Below are 19,116 nucleotides of genomic sequence, written 5' to 3'. Positions count from 1 at the left end.
ATTAGGTCAGGAAACCTACAAAATCTCAGCTCTCTAGTAGTGACTGAAGCGTTTGAATCAGTAATCCAACACCTGCCAACACACAGAAGGCCAGGTCCAAGTCATTTTCCTGGGCCACTCTTCTAGGTATTGAGCGAAGGCATTGCCATGTCCTCTCATCGATTCCAGAGATGGAAGAGGCGGGTAGACTATAAGTCACAAGGATAAAGACACAATTCAGAGAAGGACATTTTGGTAAAGCAATCCCATGTCATTTCAATAAGGAAAGATAATAAACAATATAATGCTTTCCTTTTCTCCCTGTGACTTCCTTTGGTTTTGAAAGGGCCAGATTATTTTCCTCTGAATTTTTGTTGTTGTTGTTGTTGCTGTTTTGTTGAGAAAGCCTGCCTATCATCCATCATCCGTTTTTGACAGAGTATTCACGGATGCTTTAGTTGCATGTACGTCCCAGTGCTCCTCCTAATATATGCCACAACTCCTGAACACCCCTTTAACATTTCTCTTTTCTGTAACACTCAGCTTGGTTCTCAGAGTCCTGAGTCACTCCTGGTGGTTCTCATTCTCTGACTTCTTGCCCTTCAGTTTTCCCTTCCTTTACTAAGGGCCAAGGTATTCCTCCCGAAGCACATATTGTGGGAAGCCATATGACATTTCCCTTTGTCTGCTTGCCTTTTCCATTTCCCATCAGCAGGGTATGGGACATTCATGTCAAGGCAAGGTCCAGGGTTCATTTTCTTCAACGGCTGAGAAATACTGTGTTGCCAAAATGGACTGAACCTTCCTTATGCACTAGTCCTTGTAAGGGCATTGTGGCTCATTCCAAAGGTCTGCTCGAATGGGCCTTGCAAGTCGTCAGTATAGGCCGTCCCTTTCATTCTGACTAAAGAGACTTGGTCTGCGTGTCTATACCCGGTACCACAACAAGTATAGTTAATTAATGATGACAACGGGTGCAGTCCAGGCCTCTCCCTTAAGAGTTAGCTGTGATGCCGAAGGTCAGTCACCTCGAAGACTTTGCAAAGGTAATTAAGGGAAAACCAGGGAGACAGAGCCCTAATCCCTGGCCATGCATTTCAGAACACTAGGAGATGAGGCCACAGACAGCACCGGATATCGAAGCCCTCACCTTTTTCCTCGAAAAGGGACCTTCCAACCTTACTCATCACTGACCCATAGGCAAAAGACGCTGACAAAGGACGCTCTCACCCACAGGATGACAAAACCCACGGAGAGCTGTTGTCTCCTGTGTCTTGAGCTCTCTAGAGATTTTAGTGGAAATAGGACACCTTTCCGTATCTGGGGAAATGTTGGCTTAAAGAAAGGTAAACTGAATGTCATTTTCTTTCTTCTTAGTCTAGAAAGGGGAAGTGGGACATTAACCCCCAAGACAACCTGAGTATTTCATCAGACTCAGAGGGCTCTTGTTCTGTCCTTCCCGGGGCTTCCTACCTAAAGCCATAGGACGCCAAGGTCGTTGGAGAGGGACAGCTGCTACAGTGAAGCCAGCATCTGTGATGTCACAAAGCTTTGAGGTCATAGCAACCACTCCTCATCAACCCACGCCTGATCACTACACTTGGCTGGAGTAGTCATGGGTGGGACAAGAGGACACCAAGCCGTCCCAAACTGCTGGAGCTGCTTGGGTCTCAAATCAAGGCAGTTTGCAATGCGAGTTGGTGTCACCTTCTCCATGGCCAAGTTCGTAGTGTTTGGTCATGACTGTCAGCTCCAGTCCTCTGGACTCCAGAGAAAGGCAATCATCCACCATTCCATCTTAACCACGACAGGCCTAGAAACATTGTGGCCTCAAGCAAAGACTCAGGGGAGGAAATCTGAGCCCGGCAAAAGGGTCAGGCCCTCCCACCCTATCACGGTGCTTCTGAACAGGAAAATGGCCACCCAAGGAGAGCTCCAAATGAACCCCCGCAACCGTGCCAAAGCATGTCTGGAGTCTTCCACAGCGAGGACACGAGTACCTTGAGCGTCTCCACAAACGGTGCCAACAAGGCCTCCCAATCTTCAAAAATGACCATGCATCAAGGCAGACCCTTATCCTTAGGTCCAGGATGGACTCATGTACTTGGAGTCCACAGGAGCAAACGGAGAGCATGTTTGAAGAGACCTAAAACCCAAGTGAAGCCATCTGAAAGACTTCCTAACCGTTTCAGGAAGACAACTTTTATGTTCAAAAGGACACATTGAAGAGGATTCTAATGTGGAAGAACCTTGAGCACTCCCTCAGGTTGGAGCAGCTACCCTCTGAGGAACTGCATGGAACTGTGGCAGCACAAGCCTGCATTCACCCTCTCATGATCATCCCCAAATTGTTTCATGAGATAAGCAAACAGTGCCTCTTGCAGAAGATGAGCATGTTCTAATGGAGCCCAGAGAAGATGCACAATTGTTATCAAGGGGTCAGTACAGCACGACAGACAGCAGATGCTTCAGGTTGGTGAGGAGATCCAGGGAGACAAAGAGCAGTAGAATAAATGAGGGAGCTCGAAGCGAAGGTCGGGAATTTTAGGATGGTGAGAGGTTCTCTGTACCTGGCTACCCTCCACAGGAATGTAGGCCCAAATTCAAGAAAACATCCTCTGGCACCAATCAATAAATGTACCCTGGTTTTGTTTTTGTTATCTTGTCAAATTATACACATGCACGTATTGGACAGATAGACAGAGAGATCGCAATCAGGGGTTGGAGCTGGAGAGGGAGAAGCTTACTTGCCCCTGAGCAGAGAACCTGAGACCACACTCATTGCCAAAACGCTGGAATCATGAGTTGATCTGAAGGCCGCATCTGAACTGATGGACACAACAAGGGACCCAACCTTTGACTTCTGAATACCTCCTGGTTCTAGACAAGAACCGCTGCTCTGTCATTGTTCAGAAATGCAGGGGATAAGGATTTTGGCTTGGCCGGGTGTTGCTTGAGCTATCCGGCCTGCTTCGAGAGCTGGTATAGCTTTTCCTCTTGAAGTCAGTGACTGGGCTATGGACAAACGATTCTCCGATGCCTATTTGCCTAAAGAGAATTCCTACATGCCTAGATTTTCCAGGGGGAAGGACATTATGTCTTTTGGTGCTCTGCTTCTTTGGAAGGTGATGGTAGTATCTCCTTGCCTCTGATTGTGGACCTCTGTTTGTGCTACCAGATGAGGGTCATTTTCAGCCCCGATATCTCAAATCCATGTTCAGCCCTCTTTCTTTCACTCACTCTTACTTCTCCTACAAAAGGCACCTCTTTCAATTCCTGGAAATGATGATTCCCTAAGCTCATTGTCATGTCCCGTCATTCTTCCTTCTCTTTTAGAATTTGCTTCCTTTTTTCTAGACTAGTTCTTCCAGGTCACTCATTGGATCCTCTATCTCTGCCATGTTCCCACACTGCATCCAGTCTCCTACCAATCTTCTCTTCAGGAGCTATTTATGTTCGTTTATCTTTATCAGTTTATCTCTGTGGTTCGAGACTCTCTGATATCTTCTATGTTTTCTGATGTACAGGAAGTATCCAGGCCGCTCCTTTCTATACCCCATCGGGCGTGTTCTATGTAGAAGTTTCTCTCTGATTGCCTAGCCGTGTTCATTTCTTGTTCTTTTACCTTAGCATCAGTTGATTCTTCCATCTTTGCCTTGGATATAAGTCTCTGTCTTCCTCTCCGTATTCTGAAAGCTCATTCTTTTTCCATACTGAGGTTAATGTCTTTAAGAAGAGGAAATCCGGGAGTGACCAAGTGCTGGCCCTTAAAGGATGATGGGTTTGTGTGTGTGTGTGTGTGTGTGTGTGTGTGTGATGCATGCCATCTGTTGTTGTGTTCTTGCTGTACCTGTCCTTGAGACCATTCAACTGCAAGGGCCCTCCTTGTCTGGCGTTTAGTGTGTTTGGGGCCCGGGCTGAATATGCTGAGGTTTTGCTTAGTAGGATCTGGTGTGTGTGTGAAAGGAGACATTCCACAACCCAATAGAATGCAGGCCTGCAGAATGCTGTGTTCAGAAGAGAGCATGTGGTCAAGGCATTCTTCTTGTCCCCTATGGGAGAATGTGTTCTCCTTGGACTAAGCATCTAGGACTGAGGAAGGCAGTCCTCCAAGTGTTCCACGGTTGGGTTTTCGTGTTGGCAGGGTAGGCAGCAAATGTATCACCATCCTGTCTTGGCCAGTAGCTCGGTCCTGTTGCTACTGGTTTGAGAGCCAAACATTTCTTATGCACCCATTGAATCATTTCCACAAACACTGCCTCTCACGGATGCACTGCCAGGTCCCACTCTCCTCCAACTTTATCTCCTGGTATTGTTTCTGATCATGGTCTCCAGGCTGTCTGCTGGTGTCCCCTCCAAGAAAAACACGGTGTTCTTTCGAGTCAATTTCTGCCAAGCCTGCTGATCTGAAAACTCCAGCCCTCAACAATTTTGTTGTCAAGAACTCAGACCCTCCGTTCGTCACAGCCAATTGCACTGGGAAACAGGTTCCTTGTGGGTTCCTTGTGGGTTCCTTTGTCCTTTGCATGGGCCACTGCCCTCTGATGCACGAACCACCCAAATCTCCCATGAGCCATGTCTCCAAACTTCTCCCATAGTTTCTGCGACCTCCGATCTCTTACTCTGTGGAGTTTACTGTGTAGGGTTCAGGTCAATTTCCACCCTGCTTCCTTTATTGTTGTCATCTTCCTTTTGCCTTCATGGCTGAAGACAAGCACGAGGTTATTAGACACTACTACCATCTCACTGTCCTCCATGTCACCGCAAATTCTTACTGAGACATAAGCAAGAATGAATTCTTCCACATGTTTCATGTGACAGGCTTGCAGAGAGCTTTGGGCTCCTTCATATCTATCATTCTCAGAAAGAAAACAAACAGACGATTTCACTCCCTCAAGACAGTCAAGAAACATATGAAAAATAAGGGGTATAGGGACAAACAATACGATTCTAATGAGGCACACAAAATGTGGTGTTTGTTTGAAGGCAGTTTTGTGAGAATACGTGTTTATGGAAGAGTACAAATGATGACATTCCTTGCAGAAGATGTTCTTGAAACGGATGGAATGTATTTTCAAGGCATGTCAAATTGAATTGCTAACCTTAAGAGACCCAATTCCTACCTCTTGAAATTTAATTATAACTTTTTTGTGAAAAACACACAGACCACGCACACATTAAGACATGCACATGCACACACACACGAACACACACACAGAGAAGACACGCGAAAGAGGGAGAGGAAGTGAGAGATCGCACTAATGAAGCATCCCCAAAGAAAATACCATAAAAGGGAAAGGCACAGAGAATTCAAGACAGAAGTCAACCGAAATGAAAAAATGAACTTCTTACCTAACAATAATTCATTCAGCATTCAGGACGAAAGTCTCCCGTCAATTCTAACATTTTGTAGGTGTGGTTTTACCTCTTTGTTTAGGTTTATTCCCAGGTATCTTAAGCTTCTTGGTGCTATAGTAAATGGAATTGATTCTCCTAATTCCCTTTCGGTATTTTCATTGTTAGTGTAAAAGAAAGCCTCTGTTTCTATACATTGACTTTGTATCCTGACACATTACTGAATTGCTATATGAGTTCTATTAGTTTGCGGGGTGGAGTCTTTTGGATTTCCCATATAAAGAATCATGTCATGTGCAAAGAGAGGAACTTAATTTCTTCATTGCCAATTTGGATACCTTTTATTTCTCTCTGTTGTCTGATTGCTATTGCTAGGACTTCTAATATTTTGTTGAACTAGATTGGTGAGAGTGGGTTTACTTAAGTTTCTGATCTCAACAGGAAGGCTGCAAGCTTTTTACCATTGACAATGATATTTGCTGTGAGTCTTTCATAGATTTGATGAAGTTCATGAATGGTCCTTCTATCCTTATACTTTGAAGAGTTTTGATCAGGAACGGATGCTAGATTTTGTCCAATGCTTTTTCTGCATCAATTGAGAGGACCATGTGGTTCTTCTCTCTTCTCATATTGATTTGTTCTATCACATTGATTGATTTGCAAATGTTGAATCATCCTTGTAGCCCACGGATGAATCCCACCTGGTAATGGTGGATTTTTTTTTTTTTTAATTTGCTGTTGGATCCTGTTCTAGGATCTTGCTGAGAATCTTAGCATCCATATTCATCAGTGATATTGGTCTAAAATTCTCTTTTCTGATAGGGTCCTTGCCTGGTTAAAGGATCAGGGTAATGCTGGATTCATAGAAAGAGTCTGGAAGTTTTTCTTCTGGTTCAATTTTTGAAACAGCTTCAGGAGAATAGGTGTTATTTCTTCTTTGAAAGTTTGGTAGAATTTCCCAGGGAATCCCTCAGGTACTAGGCTCTTGTTTTTTGGGAGGTTTTTGATCACTGCTTAAATCTAGTTAATAGATATCGTTCTATTCAGGTTGTTAATTTCTTCCTGGTTCAATTTTGGGCATTTAAAATTTTCCAAGAATGCATCTATTTCATCTAGATTGCTTAGCTTATTGGCATATAACTATTGATAATAACTTCTGATAATTGTTTCCTTGGTGTTAGTTGCTATCTCTCCCTTTTTATTCATAATTTTATTAATTTTGGCTTTATTTCTTTCCTTAAGATTAGTGTGGCCAATTGTTTGTCGATCTTATTGATTCTTTCAAAAAACCAACTTTAGTTTCATCGATACATTCTACTGTATCTCTGGTTTCTACCTCATTGATCTCAGCTCTAATCTCGATTATTTTCCTTCTTATGTATGGAGTTGGTTTGATTTGTTGTTGGTTCTCCAGTTCATTAAGGTGTAGAGACAGCTGGTGTATTCTGGATTTTTACATATTTTTTGAGGGAAGCTTGGATGGATATGTATTTCTCCATTACGACCATCTTTGCTGTATCCCATAGGTTTTGGACCAAAATGTCTTCATTCTCATTGTTTTCCCTGAATTGTTTGAGTTCTTCTTTGATCTCCTGGTTGATTCAAGATTTCGTCTTTTTAAAAATTTTTAAAGTAATTAATTCATTATTTTTATCAATATATAACTTATTTTTATCCCCAGTGTGAATCGCCAAGTTTACACAATTCACAGGACTAATCATAGCATATACCCTCTCCGAAGTCCATATCCTCACCACCCTCTCCTGTCCCCCTTCACCCCAGCAACCCTCAGTCTAGTTTTTGAGATTGAGTCCTTTATTGTTTGTCTCCCTCCCAATCCCATGTTCTTTCATTTGTTCTTTTCGTACTCCCCAAACTCCCCACATTGCATCTCCAATTCCTCATATCAAGGAGATCATATGATAGTTATCTTTTTCCGATTGGCTTATTTTGTGAAGCATAATACCCTCTAGTTCCATTCACGTCATTGCAAATGGCAAGATTTCTTTTCTTTTGATGGTTGCAGAGTATTACATTGTTCTTTGTGTGTTGAGTTTTCCAAGCTCTTTATACATATTGGATACTAGCCCTTTATTGGATATGTCATTTGCAATATCTTCTCCCAGTTTGTCAGTTGTCTTTTGGTCTTGCTCACTGTTTCCTTTTGATCTTGATGAAATCACAATAGTTCATTTGTTTCCTTGCTTCTGTTGACTTTGGTGATATTCTTAGAAAGATGTTGCTGCGGTTGAGGTCAAAGAGCATGCTGCCTCTGTTCTCCTCAAGGATTTTGATGAAATCCTTTCTCACATTGAGGTCTTTCATCCATTGGGAGTCTATTTTTGTGTGTGGTGATCCAAGCATTCTTAACCAAGGAGCTCTTTAGCTTCCAGGTGTTTGAGTTCCTTAGAAACGTTTTCATGTGATTGATCTCCAGTTTCTAAGCATTGTGATCTGAGAATATGCAGGGAATATTCTCATTCTTTTGGTATAGGTTGAGTCCTGATTTGTGAGCCAGTATGTGGTCTATTCTTGTTAATGTTCTATGTGCACTTGAGAAAATGAGTATTCTGTGGTTTTAGGGTGGAATATTCTGTATATATCTATGAGGTCCATGTGGTCCAATGTGTCATTTAATGCTTTCTTTATGGATTTTCTGCTTGGATGATGTTAGGCAGGTTACGATCTCCTACTATAATGTATTCATGTCAATATGACTCTTTATCTTGACTAACAGTTTCTTATGTAATTGGCTGTTCCTATATAGGGGGCATAGATATTTACAATTGTTAGATCGTCTTGGTGGATAGTGAGTGAGATCCATGTGCACTTGAGAGAATGAGTGTTCTGTTGTTTTAGGGAGGAATGTTCTGTATATATTTATGAGGTCCATCTGGTCCAATGTGTCAGTAAATGCTATTGTTTCTTTATGGATTTTCTTCTTGGATGATCTGTCTATTTATAAAAGAGGTGTGTTAAGATCTCCTACTATTAATGCATTCATATTAATATGACATTTTATCTTGATTAACAGTTTTCTTATGTAATTGGCTGCACCCATATTGGGGGCAGAGCTATTTACAGTTGTTAGATCATCTTGGTTGATAGTCCCTTTTAAGAATTATGTAATGTCCTTCTGTATCTCTGACTATAGTTGTTAGTTTAAAATCTAATTTATCGGATATGAGAATTGCTACGCCAGCGTTCTATTGAGTACATTGGCATGAAAGATGTTTCTCCGTCTTTTCACTTTCAGTCTGGGTGTATCTTTAGGTTCAAAAGTGTCTCGTAGACAACGTATGGACGGATCCTGTCCTTTTATCCAACCTGCAACCCTGTGCCATTTTTGGGGGGCACATTTAGGCCTTTCACATTGAGAGTGATTATTGATAGATATGTTTTTATTGACATTGTGTGACCTTTGAAGTCTATCTTTCTGTAAATTGTCTCTATATTTCTGTTCAATGCTATTCTTAGGATTTTTTCCTCTTTTATAGAACCCCCATTAATATTCATTCAGTGTCGGCTTGGTAGTTGCCTTGTCTTTTAAGCCTTGCCGGTCTTGGAAACTCTTTATCTCTCCATCCATTTTGAAACTCAGTCTTGCTGGATAAAGTATTCCTGGCTGCATGTTCTTCTCATTTAGTGCCCTGAATATATCTTTCCAGGCCTTTCTTGCTTGAGACGTCTCTGTGGAGAGGTCTGACGTGATTCTGATGGGCTTTCCTCTGTAAGTAAGGAACCTCTATGTACTAGTGGCTTTCAAAAGATTATACCTTCAATTATGATTCCTCAATTTGACTATCAGTTTTCTTGATGGGTTGTTTTTGTTATCTATAATCTTGGGAGGAGACCGTTAGGCGTCTAGTACATGATTGCTGGTTCAATATGTGAGATTGGGAAATTTTTCATGAAGAACTTGTTTCACTAGATCTTTGAGACTTCTTTCTTTATCCTTCCCTTCAGGGATTTCGATAATTCTGACGTTGGAACGTTTCATGGCATCATTTATTTCCCTCATTCTTTTTCATGGTTTCTAAGCTGTTTGTTCACCATAGTATTAAAAGTCCTAGCAACAGCAGTTCAGACTACAAAGAGAAATAAAAGGTATCCAAATTGGAAATGAAGAATTCACTCTTTCTCTTTGCAGATAACATGATTCTTTATATGGAAAACCCAAGATACTCCACCCCCAAACCACTAGAACTCATACAGCAATTCATCAACTTGGCAGGATACAAAGTGAATGTGAATAAATCAGTGGTTTTCTTGTACACTAACAATGAAAATACAGAAAAATAAATTAGAGTATCAATTCAATTTAAAGGAATAGTACTCGAGGAACTACAGAACACTCATGAAAATAATTGAAGAAGACACAAAAATATGGAAGACCATTTCATGCTCTTGCATCAAAAGAATAAACAGTGTCAAATTGTCTATACTGCCTAGAGCAATGTATTCTTTTAATGCCATTCCAATCAAAATTCCTCTGGTATTCTTCAAAGAGATGCAACAAATAATCCTAAATTTTGAATGGAATCAGAAGAGACCCTGAATCGCTAAGGAAATGTTGAAAAACAAAAATTAAACTGGGGGCATCACGTTACTTGATTTCAAGCTTTACTACAAAGCTGTGATCACCAAGACAGAATGGTCCTGACATAAAAAATAGACACATAGACCAGTGGAATAGAATAGATAGCCCAAATATGGACCCTCAACTCTATGGGCAAATAATCTTCGACAAAACAGGAAAAAATATACAGTGGTAAAAATACAGTCTCTTCAATAAATGGTGATGGAACACTGGAAAGCTATATGTAGGAGAATGAAACTCCACCATTCTCTTACACCATACACAAAGATAAACTCAAAATGGATAAAAGTCCTCAACGTGAGACAGGAATCCATCAGCATCCTAGAGGAGAATATAGGCAGTAATCTCTCTATTTGAACCACAGCAACTTCTTTCAAGATATACATTGAGATATCAACTTACACCAGTTAGAATGGCCAAAATTAGCAAGACAGGAAACAACATGTGTTGGAGGGTATTTGGAGAAAGGGGAACCCTCTTCCACTGTTGGTGGGAATGCAAGTTGGTGCAGCCTCTTTGGAGAACAGTGTGGAGTTTCCTCAAGAAATTAAAAATGGAACTTCCCTATGACTCTGCCATTGCACTCCTGGGTATTTACCCCAAAGATACAGATGTAGTGAAAAGAAGGGCCATCTGTACCCCAATGTTTATAGCAGCAATAGCGGGTCGCCAAACTGTGGAAAGAACCAAGATGCCCTTCAACAGACAAATGGATAAGGAAGATGTGGTCCATATACACTATGGAGTATTAGGACTCCATCATAGGGACGAATACCCAACTTTTGTATCAACATGGATTTGACTGGAAGAGATTATGCTGAGTGAAATAAGTCAAGCAGAGAGAGTCAATTATCATATGGTTTCACTTATTTGTGGAGCATAACTAAAAGCATGGAGGACATGGGTAGTTAGAGGGAAAGGGGTCAAAATCAAAAGCTTCTGCACAGACAAGAAAACAAAGAGGCAACCCACGGAGTGGGAGAAGATATTTGGAATTGACAGTACAGACAAAAGTTTGATATCCACGATCTATGAAGAACTCCTCAACCTCAACTCGCACAAAACAGACAATCATATCAAAAAATGGGCAAATGATATGAACAGACATTTCTCCAATGGAGACATACAGAGAGCTGTCAGACACATGAAAAAATGTTCATCATCACCAGTCATCAGGGAGATTCAAATGAAAAGCACATTGAGATATCACCTTACACCAGTTGAATGACCAAAATTAGCAAGATAGGAAACGTGTGTTGGAGGGGATGTGGAGAAAGGGGAACCCTCTTACACTGTTGATGGGAATGCAAATTGGTACAGCCTCTTTGGAGAACGGTATTGAGATTTCTCAAGAAATAAAAAATGGAGCTTCCCTATGACTCTGCAGTGAAAAGAAGGGTCATCTGTAACCCAAAGTTTATAGCAGCAATTCCCAAGGTCGCCAAACTGTGGAAAGAACCAAGATACCTTCAAGGGATGAATAGATAAGGAAGATATGGTTCATATACAGTATGGAGTATTATGCCTCCATCAGAAAGGATTAATACCCAACTTTTATAGCAACATGGATGGGGCTGGAAGAGATTATTCTAGTGAAGTAACTCAAGCAGAGAGAGTCAAGTATCATATGGTTTCACTTACTTCTGGAGCATAACAAATAACATGGAGGACTTGAGGAGTTAGAGAGTAGAAGGGAGAGACTATGGACTCTTAAAAACAATCTTTGGGGTTTGAAGTGGCAGGGGGTGTGAGGTTGGGGGAACCAGGTGGTGGATATTATAGAGGCCATGTATTACATGTAGCACTGGGTGTGGTGCAAAAATAATGAATACTGTTATGCTGAAAATTTAAAAAAAATAGAAAAAAGAATGGGCTTTTTGAATACAGAGAAGAAGAGAGATATCTAGATCCAATGCAAAATGGAAGAATCAACTGATGCTGAAGGCAAAGAAGAAATGATCATGACCAGGCAATCGAAGTGGAACCTGTACATGTAACACGACCGCAAAAAGATGGAAAGCAGCAGCCAGGATACTCACTGTACATCAGAAAAACACAGAAGGCATTAGGGAGTCTTGAACCACAGAGATAAAAGTGATAAAAATAAAATAATATAAATTAATAAAATAAAATAAAGAGTCTCTGATGAAAGGATTGGTAACAGACTGCAGGCAAGTCTCAAGAACCTGGAAGAAGCAGAGGATCAAATTAGTGTCCTGGATGACAAACACTGGAAAATAAGGAAGCAAAGCCAATGAAAAAGTGAAGAATGATGGGATATGACAATGAGATTAGGGAAATCATCAGCTCCAAGGAATGGAAAAAGGTGTTTATTATAGGAGACCTAGGAGCGAGAGAAGAAAGAGGGCCAGATATTTCTTTGAGAAATCAGAACTGAAATTGTCCCTCATCTGGGAGCAGAAACCGAGATGCATATTAAGAGTCAGAGAGGTGTCCCATAACCATCAACAGAAGTAGAGCAACCGAAGACATAGTGTCATTCCCCCTGCCAAGCTAGCAATGGTGGGATACTCTTTACCCAACTATGCATGGGGAAGTAGTGTGTACATAGCCAAGTCACTTACTTCAAAACAAGTTATAGCAGGTCTAGAAGCAGGTCATATAGAGCAAGCAACACCTGACCAAGCATTTTCTGAACAATACAGAGAAGTGGTTCTTGTCTAGAACTGTGAGGTATTAAAAAGACAAAAGTTTGGGCCACTGTGTGTCCATCAGTTCAGTGGCGGGCTTTACTCATCTCATGATCCAAGGGTCTTGTCTCAGAGTATGCTAAGAGGCAAGTCTGATCCCCCCTCTCCAGTGCCACTACCTGACGGTAATCTCTCTGTTTCTCTGTCAAATATGTGCATGTGCATCATTTGATGAAAAACAAATACAAAAACAAAAACATTTTACAAGGATTGACTGAGGCCAGAGGATGGTTTATTTAATTTAGAACTAGGTCCCCATGGAATGCAGCCAGGTATAGAGTACTTCCCACCATGCTAAAATGCTAGACCTTAGGTCTGAGCTCCCTTGTTCATTCTTCTATTATTTGTCTTCCTGGATCTCCCCTCCAACCTGTAGCATACGGTGGGACTGTAGCATACAGTGGGACTGTCTGTCCCAATGTAATGGCCTTTTGTTGTCACATTGTTCATCCTCTCGGGGCTCCATGAGAACATGCCCATCTTCCTTAAGAGGCACTGTTTGCTTATCATCTGAAGCCATTTGGGGATAGTAATGAGAGGTTTAATGCAGTCTTCTGCTGCCATTTCTCCATTCAGTTTCCCAGAGGTAGCTGCAAAACCTGGTGGGAATGCTCAAGATTCTTCAACATTTGAATCTTCTTCAATACGTCCTTTTGGAGATACACATTTTCATCTTGAAATGGGAAATATTGTCTTTCTTTTGGCTTCACTTGTGCTATAGGTCTCTTCCATGCTATGTGTATCTTTAGTGGAAAAAAATCTCCTATGGGCAACAGAAGGACAAGCCTGTTTAGTTTTTGCTGTTTTCTTGTGGACCTTTTTTGCCTTTTTTTTAACTTTTAAATATTCATCTTTCCAAAAATCTGTTTATAGGGAAATGAGAATTTAGTTCTGAATACTTTAACTAATTATTGATAGGTAAGTAGTTAATGTTCTCATTTTCATTTTTGTCCAACTTGGATTCACTGTCCTTTTCCCCTTTATGGTATTTTCTTTGGAGTTTGATTCCTTTAGAGCAATTCCTCACTTCCACCCCATATTTTGTGTGTCTTATTGGTGTGTGTTTGTGTGTGTGTGTTTGTGTGTGTGTGTGTGGGTGGGTGGGTGGGTGTGGGTGTTGTCTGTTTGTGTTTCACATAACACTGAAAACAAAATTTCAGGAGATAGAAAGTCCGTCTTTTAAGGATAGCAATTCAATTTGATATGCCTTGAAAGCTCACATTCGATCACTACCAGCCACAGTTCCTGCAAAGAATTTCCCAAGGAGTCTTCTTCTATAAACACATATTCTCACTAATCTGCCTTCAAACAAACACCAAATTGTGGATGCCTGGTTAGAGTCATGTTTTTTGTCCCCTTTTCACTTGATTTTTACCATGTTCCTTGACTACCATTAGAGAATAAAATTGTATATTATTTGTCTTTCTGAGACTGATAGATGTGATGTAGTCCAATGCTCTCCACAACACTGCCACATGGGCAAGTGGCAAGAATTCATTCTTGCTTATGGTTGGGTAAGAGTCTGAAGTGCTTTTGGAGGACAGTGAGATGGTAATAGTATCTGAGAACTCCAGGCTTGTCTTCATCCAGGAACACAACTGGAGTATTACCACATTAAGTGCAATATGGCAGAAATGAACCTGAAGCGTACAAAGCAAACTCCACAGCAAAAGAGAAAAGAATTCAAAGAAACTTTGGCAGAAGCCTGGAAACATGGTTTTGGGAGACATGGGGAGTGCTTCAGAGGGCAGTGAGACAATGCAAAGGGCAAAGGCACAGGAGCGAGGAACACACTGGGAACTCACATAACCATGTTTCCCAATGCCAGTGGCTGCGACCAGCAGAGGGTCTGAATGTCACGAGTTCTTGCCAACAAAGTGTCTTGAGTCCAGAGTTTTCAGATCAGCACTCTTGGAAGACATCGACTCGAGAGAACACTGTGTTTCTCCTGGAGATGACACCAACAAGCAAACAGATTCAGACAGCATGGAAACCATAATCAGAGACAATCCCAGGAGACACAGTAAGATGTTTGGTTCTGGCAATGCATCCGTGAGAGCCAGTGTTCGTGGAGATGACTCGATGGGGACAGAAGAAATTTTGGGCTCTTGCCCTAGTAACATAAAGACTGAGCTACTGGCCAAAGACAGGTCAGTGAGGTCATTAGCGGCCTAATCTGCAAACACAAAATCCCAACCATGGAACACTTAGGGAACTCCCTTCTGCAGTCCCAGTTGCTTAGACCCAGGAGAACAGACTCTACCGTGGGGGACTAGGAAAAAGTGCTACCTATATGCTCTCCCCTGACCACAGCATTCAACAGGCGTTTATTCCATTGAGTTGGCTGAACATCTCCATTCACAAGCACACCAGAGCACACTAAGCTAAGCCTCATCATATTCAGCCCAGACCCCAAACAATCCAAATGGCCGGCAAGGAGAGCCTCTGCAGATGACTGGCTCCAAGGACCAGGGACAGCCACAACACACAGCATGGGGCATGCATGCCACACATATGGGAGACTCCCTCAAGGGGCAGCCCCTGGGTATGCCATGATCTCATTATCCTAAAAAAATTACACCCAGGATAGAAAACAAAATAGGCTTTTCAACTAATGAAAAGAAGACAGAGACCTAGATCCAATGCAAAGATAGAAGAATCATTTGATGTCGAGGAAAAAGAACAAGAAATGATCATGTGCAGGCAATTGAAGTTAAACTTTGACATGTAACACGCCCATTGGAAGATTGAAATCAGCAGCCAGGAGACTCATTGTACATCAGAAAAACACAGAAGACATCAAGGAGTCTCGAACCACAGAGCTAAACGTGATTAAAAAAAATTAAAGAGTCACTGGTGCAATGATTTGTAGCAGACTGGGTGCAAAGTCCAGGAAGCTGGCAGAAGCAGAGCATCCAAATAGTGACCTGGAAGAAAAAACTGGAAAATATGGAAGCAAATCTGAAGAGACAAGAAAGGATGGTGGAACATGACAATGAGCTTAAGGAGGTCATCTTACTCCAAGAAAGAGGTGCCTATTGAAGGAGAATAGGAGTGAGAGATAAAAAGAGGGCTCAACTTGTCTTTGAGAAATCTGTGCTGAAAATGTCCCTCATCTGGTAGCAGAAACAGAGATCCAAATTCAGATGCACAGAGGATTCCCATCACCCTCCACAGAAGAAGAGCACCACAAGACATAGTGTCATTCCCCCTGCAAAAGATAGCAATGGAGGAATTCTCTTTACCCAAATATGCATGGGAGAATAGTTTGTCCATAGCCAAGGCACTGACTTCAAGAGGACAAGCTAGATCATCTCTTGAAGCAGGTCAGATAGCTCAAGCAACACCTGGCCAAGCCAAAATCCGAATCGCCTCAATTTCTGAACAATGACAAAGCAGCGGTACTTGTCTAGAACTAGGAGGTATAAAGAAGCAAAGATTGGGTGCTGGGGTGTTTCCATCAGTTCAGAGGCAGGCTTAAGCTCAAGTCATGATCAAGGGCCATGGCATCGACTCTGGTCTCAGGTTCCCATATCAGGGGCAAGTCAGCTTCTCCCTCTCCAGTTCCACCCCCTCATTGTGATCTCTCTGTCTCTCTGTCAAATACGTGCATGTGCATCATTTGACAAAAAAACGAAAACAAAAACAAAACAAAATCCAGTGTTCAAGGATTGATTTGGGCCAGAGGACGTTTTATTTAATTTGGACCCAGTTCCTACGGAATGCAGCCAGGTACAGAGCAACTCCTCCCATTCTAAAATGCCAGACCTTTGCTAGGAGCTCCCTTGTTCATTCTCCTGCTCTTTGTCTTCCTGGATCTCCTCACCAACCTGTAGAATCCATTGTCTGTCCCCCGGGTAGTTGCCTCTTGTTGACACATTATTCATCCTCTCCTGGCTCCATGAGAACATGCCCATTATAGGCAAGAAGCACTATTTGCTTATCGCATGAAACCACTTGGGGGATGGTCATGAGAGTTTTAGGGCAGGCTTGTGCTGCCACATCTCCATTCAGTTCCCCAGAGGGTAGCTGCACCAGCCTGTGGGAATGCTCAAGGTTCTTCAACATTCAAATCCTCTCAAATGCGGCCTTTTGGATATAAAAGTAGTCATAATGATATGGGCATGAATGTCTTTCAGATAGCATCACTTGGGCTATGGGTCTCTCCCAACATGCCCCGTGCTTGCTCCTGTGGACATAAAGTACATGAGTCCTTCCTGGACCTAAGGGTCTAGGGTATAGAGTATGCCTTTGGTGCTTGGTCAGTTTTGAAGATTGGGAGGCTGTTTTGGCACAATTTCCATAGAAACTGGAGGTACTCGTGTCCTTGCTGTTGAAGACTCCAGACATGTCTTTGGCATGGTTGTGGGTGTTCCCTTTAAGCTTTCCATGGGTGGCCCTTTTCCTGGTCAGAAGCGCCCTGATTGGGTGGAATTACTTCACTAAGGCTTTGTTTGAGACCTGATTGCTTCTTGACCTTTGGTGGCTAAGATAGAATGGTGGATTCTTGTCTTTATCTGGTGTCCATAGGGCTGGTGCTGACAGTCACCCCCCAAAGACTACCAATTCAGACATGGAGAAGGTGACACCAACTCGCTTCACAAACAGCCTTGGTGAGAGACTCAGGTGCCTTCAGCGGTTTGGGAGGCTTGGGATCCTCTTGGCCCTCCCATGACTAATCCAGCCAAGTATACTGCTCAGACGTGGATTGATGATAAGTGCTTGCTATGACCTTTGTGACATCACAGAAAGTGGCTTCACTGGAGCGCAGTCCCTCTCTGATGACCTTTGAGTCCTATGGCTTTAGGTAGGAAGTCCTGGGAAAGAGAAAGAGAGCCCTCTGAGCCTGATCAAGAACTCAAGTGGTCTTGGGTTTTAATGTCCCACTTCCCCTTTCTAGACAAAGAGAAAAGGAAATAACATTCAGTATACTATTCTTTAGGGCCAGAATTTCTCAAGAGATGGTTAGATTTAATTATTTCCACTGCAATTTCTTGAGATATCAATAAACAGTGAGGCATTTTGTGTATCAACAGCTCTCCGTGGGTTTTGTCATCCTGTGGGTGAGAGTCCTTTCTCAGCATCTTTTCCCTATGGGTCCGTGATAACTAAGGGATGGAAAGTACATTTCCAAGGAAAAGTGTTAGGGCATAGATGTATTTTGCTTTCTGTTTCCTCATCTCCTAGTGTTCTCAAACACTAGTCATAAGGTATTAGGGCTATATCCACATGTCTTTACCTTAAACACATTTGCAAAGGCTTCAAGAAGAGTGATATTCTGCATCAGAGCTAACTCTTATTTTAGAGCCTTGGAGAGCACTTTTTGTCATTGTTAGTTAGCTCTACTTGCTGTGGTAAAGGGAATAGCCATGTTGACAAAGTCCCTTTAATCATCGGAAAAGGAACGGCCCGTATTGATGGCCTGCAATTCCCACTCCAGCAGAGCTGTGGATTTAACCACAATGTCCTTGCAAAGATTCTTGGATAAAGAAAGTGTGATCCATATTGTCAACAGATTATTTTTCAGCCATCAGGGAGGATGAAAACCTGGTACTTGCCTTTACATGAATGACACAGAACTGGGTCATGTGAAATGAACAAGGGAAGCAAAAAAAAAAAAAAAAAAAAAGGAAAATATCATATCATATGGCTTCCCTCGTATGTCCCCAGGAGGAATACCATGGCCCTTAGTAAAGAAAGGAAAACTGATGGGGAAGAAGTCAGAGAAGTAGACAAACCAGGGGTGACCCAGGTTCTGAGAACCAAGCTATGGGTTACAGAAAAGATAGTCATTTAGGGAATGAGGGAACTGGTTAATGGTTGTTCAGGAGTATGGCATATATTAGAAGGAGCACTAGGTCATATATGGAACTGAAACATCCGTTAATACTCAGTCAAAAACGAATGACAGTAGATAGGCTGGTTTCAACAGAACAAAAAATATTAAAAGAAAAACAATCTGGCCTTTGCAAAACCAGATGAGGAGAGACGGAGAAAAGGAAAGAATTATAATTTTATTATCTTTACTTATTGAAATGGCATATAATTTATTTCCTATAGTGTCTTTAACTGAATTGGGTCTTTATACTTGTAAACTAGAGTCTCCCTGCCTCCATTTCTGGAATCAATAGAAGAAACAACCTTCCCTTCATTAAATGTCTACAAGAGTTGCTCAGAAAAATGATTTGGACCTGGCCTTCTGTGTGTGGCAGAGGTTTGATTACTGCTTCAAATGCTTTAGTTACTAGTAGAGAGCTCAGATTTTGTAGATTTACTGACCTAAACTTTGGAGTTGATATGTGTCTTGGAATAAATTCTTTTCTCTCAGTCTTGGATTTGCTGGCATAATTGTGTAGAGGGGTATTTCAGGTTTTTTTTTTTTTTTTCTATCAGCTGTCATGTGGATTTATACTTTCAGCTGTGTGCTTATCTCCCTGTTTTATTCAGGTAATGGCTTCCCTAGTTTATTAA

This window comes from Mustela nivalis (assembly GCF_964662115.1).
Source record: "Mustela nivalis genome assembly, chromosome: 9".
Classification (NCBI taxonomy): Eukaryota; Metazoa; Chordata; class Mammalia; order Carnivora; family Mustelidae; genus Mustela; species Mustela nivalis.
The sequence above is the reverse complement of the archived record's forward strand: the minus strand, read 5'-3'. Positions refer to the sequence as shown.